We start from the raw sequence: 13,791 nt of genomic DNA, 5'->3' as shown, positions 1-13,791 counted from the left end.
ATTTCAATTCAATACAAGGGAGACTTGTATTGAATTTAAATAATTTCAATTAAATTAATGACAAAAATTTTAAAAATTAATGACATAATTGTCATACTTATTGACAATTTAGATGAGATTTTATTTGATGACACATTCCTACTAAAGATTTTGACTGTTCGTCAAAGGACTGTTCTCCCTTTCATAAGAATTTCCTCTGACTGGCCCTCCCAATTTTTTGAATCAAGTCAAACCACGCTTTGAATAGCAATAAAACAACTATAACAAAAATTGTTGATAGTACTTAGTAGAACACTCATGAAGCCATTATTTTGAAAATAGTGACCGAATATCACAGTAATCGGTAACGTTTTGAGGTATAAGTTGCAAAAAACTAACAAAGTATAAATTATAACTGCCATAAATCCTTAACCAATCAACCAATCTGGCTGAATATTTAATCAGAGTTTGGTGTGTCCATATGCTACATTTGCAACAACTTTTATCAAACTATTTCTCATTTTACAGGTGCTTTTTTTTCGCACTATAAAATTAAGATTTCATTTAATTTGAACATTCAAATTAAATTATTTTCCGAGGACAAAATTAAAAGATTTCAAAATTTTCATCACAGGGTACCTTGATGTGTATCACCCCAGATAAGCAGCGTTCTTGGGTCACATTTGTTGGCATTATCAGGATCCGTGCTAACCGTGATTGAAGACAGAAGTAGAAGAAGTAATTTAAGCATAGCCAAGATTGAAGAATCCGCGGTTAAAAGTTGGAATAATTGTGAAAGGAAGGTTCACAATTTAAATAAAACAATCTTCAAGGTGATTTTATTATAGAACGCGTACATCGCACAGTGGGACGAAATCCTGATTTTGTGGCCAAAATTCCTAAATTACCAACATAAGGGTTTTCGAGGTCGCTGATTAGGAATCTGAGGTCAGTTTTAAAAAATTCAAAATGGCGGCTCCAATATGGTGGCCAAAACTGTTCATACGTTGAAAATATGAAATTTCATGTAGTTTGGTTTTCAAGGTCATTGCTTATGATTCAGGAGTTAAATTAGAGGAAAAACATTGCAAAATTATTTTCAAGTTTATACTATTAATAAAAAAACAGAAATTTGTAATTTTAATTTTATTTTTTTTTTTTAAATTGGTAAAAGATTAATTCACATATATGTAAAAAAATTGTTTCTTTAATCCTAGTAACAAAAATCACGTATGTCATATTCATCAATGTTCGAATCATTCGATTTGGAATCTGATGTTGAACCACTTGTATCAAAATCGTTTCTTGTCTCTTGTCTGGTGACTTCAGGTTGTTTTAACAATTGTATAGCTTCTTGATGTAGAGATTTTACCGGTCTTTGGGGCAATTTCCTGATGCTCGAGAGAAATGGATCTGATGTTAATAAGAGCCTATTAAAAATGTCTCTCATATTCGATTCTCTTGAGCATTTTCTTGAATGATGTAATCTGAAGTTTTTAATGTCCTTATTGCGTGACTCTTGGGTATCTTCAGAAAGTTGTCCAATCGGTAAAAGGGCATACTTTACAATTTCTGCTCCATGGATCAGCAATTTATGTACAGATGTAGGCATGTAATACCACGGATATAAAGCAACAAATAAATGGGCGGTATTTACACAATAGTCTTTGAATTTTTTATCATCTAAATCAAACCCGCTCGAAATTACCTGCAAAATAACATGAAATCGGTGAATTAATTTTTCATCGACTCCTGTTATTTCAGCAGACATAGCAGCATTTTGAAAAATGCGGCGCGCAGTATTTCCATCGTTAGAGCTTCCATATCCTGGCTTTGGTCTATCAACGATAAGCCCCAGTTTTATCCTAAATTGAGTCTGTATTTCTTCCTTACGTATTTTCACATTCTTTTTATCTTCCTCTCGACGAGCTTGCCACTTTTCAGTTGTTAGCTTATACGACAGATGCAAACAGCACTCGAAAAAACGAATCCATGCATGCAATGTAGATATGCCAAATTTTAAATTATCTGTTGTAATGTCCATTTTTATAATGTTGTTGATGTCATTAAATTCTTTAGAGGAAGCTTTGCACAGGAAGCAGCGTTGTGTAGAAGTGGTACCAGTTACTGCATTACAGACTTTACCGTCTATCATCGTAAATGACATACAATAAGTTACTGAAATGGATTTTCCATTTTGTTCATTAGCATATGGTGCAAGACCCTCAATCTGCAGTTCAATGTCGGTAACTTCTTTCAATTTTGACTGTACATCTTCATGTACAAACTGCAATCGTATTGGTCTGCAGAATCGCGGAGATGATGGTCTAGGATTTTTCCACACAATAGTTGATTCACCCATCTCGTGGTTGTTGTGTATTAATTGTAAAGGTACAAGAGAAGTATAAAAAATGCTTTCATCAGGTTTTCCAGTCTCAGTAAGTTTTTGTTTATAAACACTTTGACCGCTGCTTCCATCACATCCCCATTTACAGTAAAGTACTAATTTTTGCAGAATTTCTGGATTTAGAGTATCAATGACATCAGCCTGAAGTTGTATAATTCTAGATGTGGTATGATCAAGTAAAGCCTGTAGTTCAATCTGTGCGCACGACTCACTAACAGTTGTGTACACAACTGATGGATAACAACGTTTTTTTGCTTTTTCTACTTCAAGGTATGATGGGTATAATTTGCATTTATGTGCTCTAGCTACATTTCTTGATAGTTGATAAAAGTGCTTTGATTCTCCTTTCTCGATCATTAAAGAAAGTGCTTCATCTGGGGTTAAAGGTACTTCATTTTGTGAACTAACAGCGGATATATATTTTGAGGCTCTTGTTGGGGTTGTTAATGTGACATCTTTAACAACTTGAGCAGCATGTACTTGGCCAGAAGTCCTTAAACTCATTTGAGCAGCATATGCCAATTCTTCTGTAGAAAAAGTAGAACGTACTTCTTGAGTCTTTCGCCTCTTTGATCTTTCACTAGATAAAGCAAAGGATTGCAAAGGTCGCCCACATGTTCCTTTTTTATTATCACTCTTTACAATCTTCTCAGGTGTTGTGCATTCAGTATTGGATAATTTTGAAAATTGTACGGTGCCCTTCAACCATTCTTCATTTTTTTCAGAAAAAAATCTTCCCATCTTCCTGTTGCTCTCCATCTCGATCAAAAATTTGAAAATAACCGTGATAATGACATTTCATCCTCGCCTACTTGTATCACATGTTCCATTTTTTTGAAAATTGCATCTTTCAAAACATCAATGATGAATTTATATTCATTTTTTAAACTGTCTTTCACCATAAAGAATATATCTTTTCTTGGAAATTCCATATTTGAAGATTTGGAAGAAAATACAGTAATAACTGCTGAAAAGAAAAAAATACAGTAATAACTGCTGAAAGTTCTTTGAGGACTATTTTATAAAACTTTGAGATTATCATAAAACGGAATGAGAAGTAACTTTTAAAGCATATATTTAAAATAAAAAAGTATTGCATTAAAATGTAATTAGTGCTGTTAAATAATGTTAATTCACTAATTTCCATGACCATTAAACAATGTTAATAGATTAATGTCGCACCACGCGACATTAATCTATTAACATTGTTTAATGTCGCACCACGCATTCCTCCATAAAAACTAGTCTCATTATTAAAATGGCACTCAATGGCAGCCAGTTTTTTAATATGTTATATTTAACACTATACACGATCAGTTCCTTGTCAAAAGAAGGTGGATAACCGCGGTTAAATTTTTAAAACGGCATTAGAAAATCGATTTCAGATAAAAAATTTACAATTTTTTATGTTCACTTGTCGCGCGATTTAAATATGAAAAAAATTGAAATTAGCAATAACAGTGCATAACTATATATTCTACATGCCTCCAGAAAGTGATTCCATTTTGCCGAATTCCAATTGAAATAGTTTCTTCAGTATAACAGCACTTTAAAACAGGCAAGAATTTTTTGACGTGTCCACTTGTTTAGTGCGTACCGAATGGAGGCTAAATGTCAACTGACGCCCAGGCCACCCTAGAGCAGGTATATACCTGCCCTATTCGTAATTTTGTTCTAGGACTATTTGTAAACAAGATCTGAACGTAAAAAGACGAAAACATAAAACTCAAAAATTTGACTTTTGGCCATGAAATCGGGATTTCGTCCCACTGTGCATTGTGTCGGAAACATTGATAAAAATAATACGAAAAGCAGAACTATTGTTATCAAGTTTTTAAACTTTAAGAACAAATTAGCTGTGCTTGATAAGTACATAAAGAAAAAAATCTGGGAGCAGCGAATTTATGTTAATAAGGGTTTCAGTGAAAGAACGACTAACGTACGGAAAAAAATATTTACAGCAGCAAAAGAATTAAAATCAAAGGTAAATATTCAAAGGTTATGTGGGGAAGTTCTTATAAGTTTCCCTGAGACTTTAATGATTTCACTCGTTTGTTTATTGTTACTTTGGTATTGTGGTTTATCCTCCTCCGGCTAATTGCCATATAGAGGCCACATTACGAAGGCCGCAAAGACAAGTTTAGTTCCTAATGGAGCGTCTTAACCCGCTCTACGGACCGAAAGTAAGGTGAGTTTGGGAAGAACGAAGATACGTTAGAGTGAAAGACAGAAATAGTCGAGTTAGAAAGATAGCATAGAGAAAGCGGACAGGAATCGCACTCGGCATTAAAAGGTGCAATACGTACCGTTAATCAGGTCACCTAATTAATGCACGCCAACCCAACAATGCCACTTGATATGAAGTCTTCATCAAATAACTTTGTCGTCAAATAACTTTGTTTATTGTTATTTTATTTTTATCTAATTGAAAATATTATTTACAAATATCATCCGTAAAATAAACAATTTGTAACCACAACATTTATTATCATAATATCCGTAAATGAGTTTATTATTTAATTTTCTAAGCCTACCTGAAGACCACATCATTATGAGTTCATTAAAATTGATATTAAAAGATAATCGCTAATTGTATTCTAGAAGCGTGGAAGACTTGGGTGCGGATTCACAACACTTTCGTAAGTCCAAAATTTGCTTAAGTTTTGCTTAAGTTCAAAGTTACGCTAAGTGGTATTCACAAACCTTGCGTAAACAAAAACTTACGAAATTCCTAAGTTTTTACGTAAGTTATTACTTACGCAAAAAGTCTAAAAAACGGTATTAATAACATTTTCCTAAAAAGTGCTGAGCAAACTTTACGCAAGAAAAGTTACGTCTGCTATTTTCTGACTTAAGTTTGGCGTAACTTTAAATTATCTAATAATATTTAAAAATGGCGTTTTTATTATTATGAAAGATTTCAGATTTTGTTTGTTATTGCCAATAAAATATAATTTTATCTTAATTTTATACTGCTATACGTTAAGTTATTTATTTAAATAATACAACAATAGTTTTTTTTTTAACAACAACAACAATAGCAGTATATTTACCAAAAATTTAGATGTACTACATAAACTTGTTTTATAAAACTTGTTTTATAAAACTTGTTTTCACCTAAAATTTAAGGTTAAAAAAATATACACTCAATCTATATAATGGATAGTTCACTCTCTCATAGCCTACCTAAAACAAGGAGAGCGACCATAGTACGGATATATCGTATAGTTTTGCAGTATGCCAATAACTTATTAAATAAATTAACTTAATAACTAGTTATTGTCATACATCAATGCTATATGCATCATAATGATGATACATCATAATGATGATACATCATAATGATGATACATCATAATGATGATACATCATAATGATGATACATCATAATGATGATACATCATAATGATGATACATCATAATGATGTTACATCATAATAATGCATCATAAGGATAAAGGATACATCATAATGATGTATCCATACTATATTAACTTATGGTTGTATCTATACTATCTATACTATATTATACAAAAATATATACAATAATATTATTGAAGTATATACTTTAACTTGCATAACTAGCATAAAGAGAGAGAGACTCACTCTCTCACTCTCTCTGTGTGAGAGAAAAAATATTTGTCCTAATATAGATACAATATTCACAAAAATATGTAATCAATTTATTAGGTTTTCAAATATATATATATTTTTTTAATTTATAAATGAAAACAAGACTATTTCAAAATAAAATAAAAAAAAACAATAATGCAAAAATTATCTCTGAGTAATCAGGCTATTGAAGTATAAAAGTATTATAAACTAAATATTAAACTTACTTTAAATAATGATGCTATGTTTTTCGATAATTTTAATTATTCAAAGGTATTAAAGGTATAACAATATTAAGATTATTTTGAATAAAAAATGCTCTGTTTTTAATTATTTCAATTATCAGGAGATATTAATATTATGGATAATTTAAATTATTAAAAAAATTAGGTTTTAAAATTGTTTTTTAAAGCCTAATTTCTTGGTAAATAATATTGTTATTTGCAAATAATAAACATATTCTGTTATAGTTTAAATTGTTTTGGTAGATCTTTCTTTTTAGTATATCTATCTAAAATCTCATTGGTGTAGTTTGTTATTGCAAAGAGCAGAAATTCCATAAAAAGTTTCTTGATCCACCAGTTAGTCCAAATGGAGTGATAGTGCTTTTCACAATTCAGTAAAATTATTATCTGTTGCTGTTGAAAATAGTATTACAACTCTTGAGATGAAAGCATAATGTGCACACTGGTTGTAGCTATTAGATTATACTGTATTTGGTGTCTTAAAAACCTACTACAATACTTGTTGTTGTGATTTAATCAATACTTGCTCTGTCATAGAGTCAAACTTTTTTATACTGCATGTACCTGATTCACAGAATTAACTTTATGTATCCATCAAATATAAAAATCATGTTTTTATTCGTGCAAGTATGGTACTATAAATTCTCAATCTGAAATATCACTGAAAAAAAAATTACAAAAACAAGTGGGTTTTAATTCTAACTCAACTTTTATTAATAAATACAATTGAAACATTTTCCATAACATATTATGAAAAATACAATGTATTTTTTTATAGTATGTTATGGAAAAGTTGTTGAACTTTTGCTTATGTTTTCAAAGTGTTCCTTGTATTTCTGACAATAGAAATTTTGTTTATAAATAGTTTCAAATATACTAGAATGTAATCAAATGTATTTCTTGAATTTATTGGAGCAATTTTTTTATTTGATGAAACTGTCATTCCCTATTGCAAATAAAAGTGTTTTTGATTCAAGTCAATTATATGATAAAACAAGACCACTGAAAAGAAAATTTAACAATTATCATGATGTTTTCTTATACCTTGGGGTATGAGAAGTAAGAATGAAAACAAGAAGTTAAAAAAAACACTTTAGTTTAGCACTTCCATTGATTTATAAGCGTGAAATTTTATGCTTAACTAAAGTACTTTATTTTAACTTCCTGAAGCAATGCAAGATAAGTTGCATGATCTGATCAGGGGTGAACCCAGACCTTTTTTGGTACTATAGGACCGGTATAAGCGCTAATAAAATGACTCAAAATATCAATTTCATGTTGTTTTTCTTTTTCTTTTTATATTAAAAATAGAAAAAAAAATTCTTTCAAATGCTAGTTTTCTGCATATTTTAGCTAGTTTATTAGCCAGTAATGTTTACAAATAAGGTTCGCTGCAAGTTTAAAGTTAGGGTTGAATAAAACTAATGGGCATTCACTGATGGCATCATACAGGAAGCCGAATAATTATCTTATATAAGCCAAGGATAATACAATTTATATTACCCATTTGGATTTGAATAAATATGCCCGAATTATTTCTTAATGAGTGCCTGTAATATTTATATTTAAAATAATAGATGTGTTGCATTTTGTTAATGATCGATGTCTCACTTAAAAAGTCAACCGACTCCTATTTGTTCCATTTTTAATCCAATTATTAATTATTTTGATTATTTTGCTAATAGATACTCAAAATAGATTGAAAGAATGTTTATGCTATGTATGCTATTATTTTTTAAAAGTAATTGCATGTATATGCTATATGGGGCAATTCAAAAACAAAGAAACACTTTTTTGCTGTTTTTGGACTCCTTCTTTGTATATGTAACATTTTAAACAATCTCTCCCCGCCCTATTTGAAACGTGACGTTATTTTTCAACAAATATATCTTTGAGTTTGTACTTTTATGCTAAAGGTTTACTATCCCGCTGTGATTAAAATTTAAATTTTAAAAATTTTGTCATGTCACACTGTGGCTAACCATCCCCTCTCCCATGTGATATTTGGTGACACTTTCAAACACCTCCACCCCATATAAGAATGTCACGTATTATTTGAATAGCCCCTATATGGTTTTGCTACATTTTTAAATATAGCAACAACAAAAACAAAAAAACAAAAAAATTGTAAGTAAAATTTAGCCCTGTCATTAAAAAAGAAACATTCACTGTTTGGTTTCATTGCCCTGTGTGTCTTAATAAAAAAAAAAATTAGTTATACTACTTACTTCCTTTATACAAATAGTTATAAAATATTTGCCTCAAATTTTGGGTAAGTTTTTGCGTAAGTTTTTGCCTAAGTTTTGCGTAACTCATGCGCAACCTTAACTTTACGCAAATGCTGCGAAAAAGTTGTGAATACCAAATAGTTACGCAAAAAATATTTTGCGTAAGTTTTTCGTAACTTTTGCTCAGGGTGCGGATTCACAACACTTTCGTAAGTCCAAAATTTGCGTAAAGTTTGCGTAAGTTTTGCTTAAGTTCAAAGTTACGCTAAGTGGTATTCACAAACCTTGCGTAAACAAAAACTTACGAAATTCCTAAGTTTTTACTTAAGGTTATACTTACGCAAAAAGTCTAAAAAACGGTATTCACAACATTTTCCTAAAAAGTGCTCAGCAAACTTTACGCAAGAAAAGTTACGTCCGCCATTTTCTGACTTAAGTTTGGCGTAACTTTGAATCATCTAAAAATATTTAAAAATGGCGTTTTTATTATTATAAAAGGTTTCAGATTTTGTTTGTTATTGCCAATAAAATTTAATTTTATCTTAATTTTATACTGCTATACGTTCAGCTATTTATTTAAATAATACAACTATAGTTTTTTTTTTAACAACAACAACAATAGCAGTATATTTACCAAAAATTTAGATGTACTACATAAACTTGTTTTATAAAACTTGTTTTCACCTTAAAATTAAGGTTAAAAAAATATACACACAATCTATATAATGGATGGTTCACTCTCTCATAGCCTAGCTAAAACAAGGAGAGCGACCATAGTATGGATATATATTATATAGCTTTGTAGTATACCATTAACTTATTAAATAAGTTAACTTAATAACCAGTTATTGGCACACATCAAAACTATACGATGTATCCATACTATATTAACTTATGGTTGTATCTATACTATACTATCTATACTATATTATACAAAAATATATACAATAATATTATTGAAGTATATACTTTAACTTGCATAACTAGCATAAAGAGAGAGAGAGAGAGAGAGAGAGAGAGAGAGAGAGAGAGAGAGAGAGAGAGAGAGAGAGAGTCTCTCTCTCATTTTATAAACTTAAAAAAAAATATTTTCTCCCTCTCTGTGTGAAAAATTATTTGTGCTAATATAGATACAATATTCACAAAAATATGTAATCAATTCATGAGTTTTTCAAATTTCTTTTTTTTTATTTATAAATGAGAACAAGACTATTTCAAAATACAATAATGCAAAAATTATCTCTGAGTAATTGGCTATTGAAGTAAAAAAGTAAGGCTATTGAAGTAAAAAAGTATTATAACCTAAATGTGAAAGTTACTTTAAATAACGATGCTATGTTTTTCGATAATTTCAATTATTCAAAGATATTAAAGGTATAACAATATAAAGATTATTTTGAATAATAATGCTCTGTTTTTAATTATTTCAATTATCAGGAGATGTTATTAATATCTATGGATAATTTAAATTATTAAAAAAAGAGCATTGTTTTTTAAAGCCTAATTTCTTGTTAAATAATATTGTTATTTGCAAATAATAAACATATTCTATAATAGTTTAAATTGTTTGGGTAGATCATTTTTTTTGTATGTCTAAATGAAATCTCGTGGTTGTAGTTTGTTATTGCAAAGAGCAGAAATTCCATAAAAAGTTCCTTGATCCACCAGTTATTCCAAATGGAGTGATAGTGCTTTTCACAATTCAGTAGAATTATTATCTGTTGCTGTTAAAAATTGCATTACAACTCTTGAGATGACAGCATATTGTTCACACTGGTTGTGGCTATTAGATTGTACTGTATTTGGTGTCTTAAAAACCTACTACAATACTTGTTGTTGTGATTTAATCAATACTTGCTCTGTCATAGAGTCAAACTTTTTTATACTGCATGTACCTGATTCACAGAATTAACTTTATGTATCCATCAAATATAAAAATCATGTTTTTATTCGTGCAAGTATGGTACTATAAATTCTCAATCTGAAATATCACTGAAAAAAAAATTACAAAAACAAGTGGGTTTTAATTCTAACTCAACTTTTATTAATAAATACAATTGAAACATTTTCCATAACATATTATGAAAAATACAATGTATTTTTTTATAGTATGTTATGGAAAAGTTGTTGAACTTTTGCTTATGTTTTCAAAGTGTTCCTTGTATTTCTGACAATAGAAATTTTGTTTATAAATAGTTTCAAATATACTAGAATGTAATCAAATGTATTTCTTGAATTTATTGGAGCAATTTTTTTATTTGATGAAACTGTCATTCCCTATTGCAAATAAAAGTGTTTTTGATTCAAGTCAATTATATGATAAAACAAGACCACTGAAAAGAAAATTTAACAATTATCATGATGTTTTCTTATACCTTGGGGTATGAGAAGTAAGAATGAAAACAAGAAGTTAAAAAAAACACTTTAGTTTAGCACTTCCATTGATTTATAAGCGTGAAATTTTATGCTTAACTAAAGTACTTTATTTTAACTTCCTGAAGCAATGCAAGATAAGTTGCATGATCTGATCAGGGGTGAACCCAGACCTTTTTTGGTACTATAGGACCGGTATAAGCGCTAATAAAATGACTCAAAATATCAATTTCATGTTGTTTTTCTTTTTCTTTTTATATTAAAAATAGAAAAAAAAATTCTTTCAAATGCTAGTTTTCTGCATATTTTAGCTAGTTTATTAGCCAGTAATGTTTACAAATAAGGTTCGCTGCAAGTTTAAAGTTAGGGTTGAATAAAACTAATGGGCATTCACTGATGGCATCATACAGGAAGCCGAATAATTATCTTATATAAGCCAAGGATAATACAATTTATATTACCCATTTGGATTTGAATAAATATGCCCGAATTATTTCTTAATGAGTGCCTGTAATATTTATATTTAAAATAATAGATGTGTTGCATTTTGTTAATGATCGATGTCTCACTTAAAAAGTCAACCGACTCCTATTTGTTCCATTTTTAATCCAATTATTAATTATTTTGATTATTTTGCTAATAGATACTCAAAATAGATTGAAAGAATGTTTATGCTATGTATGCTATTATTTTTTAAAAGTAATTGCATGTATATGCTATATGGGGCAATTCAAAAACAAAGAAACACTTTTTTGCTGTTTTTGGACTCCTTCTTTGTATATGTAACATTTTAAACAATCTCTCCCCGCCCTATTTGAAACGTGACGTTATTTTTCAACAAATATATCTTTGAGTTTGTACTTTTATGCTAAAGGTTTACTATCCCGCTGTGATTAAAATTTAAATTTTAAAAATTTTGTCATGTCACACTGTGGCTAACCATCCCCTCTCCCATGTGATATTTGGTGACACTTTCAAACACCTCCACCCCATATAAGAATGTCACGTATTATTTGAATAGCCCCTATATGGTTTTGCTACATTTTTAAATATAGCAACAACAAAAACAAAAAAACAAAAAAATTGTAAGTAAAATTTAGCCCTGTCATTAAAAAAGAAACATTCACTGTTTGGTTTCATTGCCCTGTGTGTCTTAATAAAAAAAAAAATTAGTTATACTACTTACTTCCTTTATACAAATAGTTATAAAATATTTGCCTCAAATTTTGGGTAAGTTTTTGCGTAAGTTTTTGCCTAAGTTTTGCGTAACTCATGCGCAACCTTAACTTTACGCAAATGCTGCGAAAAAGTTGTGAATACCAAATAGTTACGCAAAAAATATTTTGCGTAAGTTTTTCGTAACTTTTGCTCAGGGTGCGGATTCACAACACTTTCGTAAGTCCAAAATTTGCGTAAAGTTTGCGTAAGTTTTGCTTAAGTTCAAAGTTACGCTAAGTGGTATTCACAAACCTTGCGTAAACAAAAACTTACGAAATTCCTAAGTTTTTACTTAAGGTTATACTTACGCAAAAAGTCTAAAAAACGGTATTCACAACATTTTCCTAAAAAGTGCTCAGCAAACTTTACGCAAGAAAAGTTACGTCCGCCATTTTCTGACTTAAGTTTGGCGTAACTTTGAATCATCTAAAAATATTTAAAAATGGCGTTTTTATTATTATAAAAGGTTTCAGATTTTGTTTGTTATTGCCAATAAAATTTAATTTTATCTTAATTTTATACTGCTATACGTTCAGCTATTTATTTAAATAATACAACTATAGTTTTTTTTTTAACAACAACAACAATAGCAGTATATTTACCAAAAATTTAGATGTACTACATAAACTTGTTTTATAAAACTTGTTTTCACCTTAAAATTAAGGTTAAAAAAATATACACACAATCTATATAATGGATGGTTCACTCTCTCATAGCCTAGCTAAAACAAGGAGAGCGACCATAGTATGGATATATATTATATAGCTTTGTAGTATACCATTAACTTATTAAATAAGTTAACTTAATAACCAGTTATTGGCACACATCAAAACTATACGATGTATCCATACTATATTAACTTATGGTTGTATCTATACTATACTATCTATACTATATTATACAAAAATATATACAATAATATTATTGAAGTATATACTTTAACTTGCATAACTAGCATAAAGAGAGAGAGAGAGAGAGAGAGAGAGAGAGAGAGAGAGAGAGAGAGAGAGAGAGAGAGAGAGAGAGAGAGAGAGTCTCTCTCTCATTTTATAAACTTAAAAAAAAATATTTTCTCCCTCTCTGTGTGAAAAATTATTTGTGCTAATATAGATACAATATTCACAAAAATATGTAATCAATTCATGAGTTTTTCAAATTTCTTTTTTTTTATTTATAAATGAGAACAAGACTATTTCAAAATACAATAATGCAAAAATTATCTCTGAGTAATTGGCTATTGAAGTAAAAAAGTAAGGCTATTGAAGTAAAAAAGTATTATAACCTAAATGTGAAAGTTACTTTAAATAACGATGCTATGTTTTTCGATAATTTCAATTATTCAAAGATATTAAAGGTATAACAATATAAAGATTATTTTGAATAATAATGCTCTGTTTTTAATTATTTCAATTATCAGGAGATGTTATTAATATCTATGGATAATTTAAATTATTAAAAAAAGAGCATTGTTTTTTAAAGCCTAATTTCTTGTTAAATAATATTGTTATTTGCAAATAATAAACATATTCTATAATAGTTTAAATTGTTTGGGTAGATCATTTTTTTTGTATGTCTAAATGAAATCTCGTGGTTGTAGTTTGTTATTGCAAAGAGCAGAAATTCCATAAAAAGTTCCTTGATCCACCAGTTATTCCAAATGGAGTGATAGTGCTTTTCACAATTCAGTAGAATTATTATCTGTTGCTGTTAAAAATTGCATTACAACTCTT

This window comes from Hydra vulgaris, chromosome 15 (assembly GCF_038396675.1).
Source record: "Hydra vulgaris chromosome 15, alternate assembly HydraT2T_AEP".
Lineage (NCBI taxonomy): Eukaryota > Metazoa > Cnidaria > Hydrozoa > Anthoathecata > Hydridae > Hydra > Hydra vulgaris.
Note: the sequence above shows the minus strand (reverse complement) of the source record.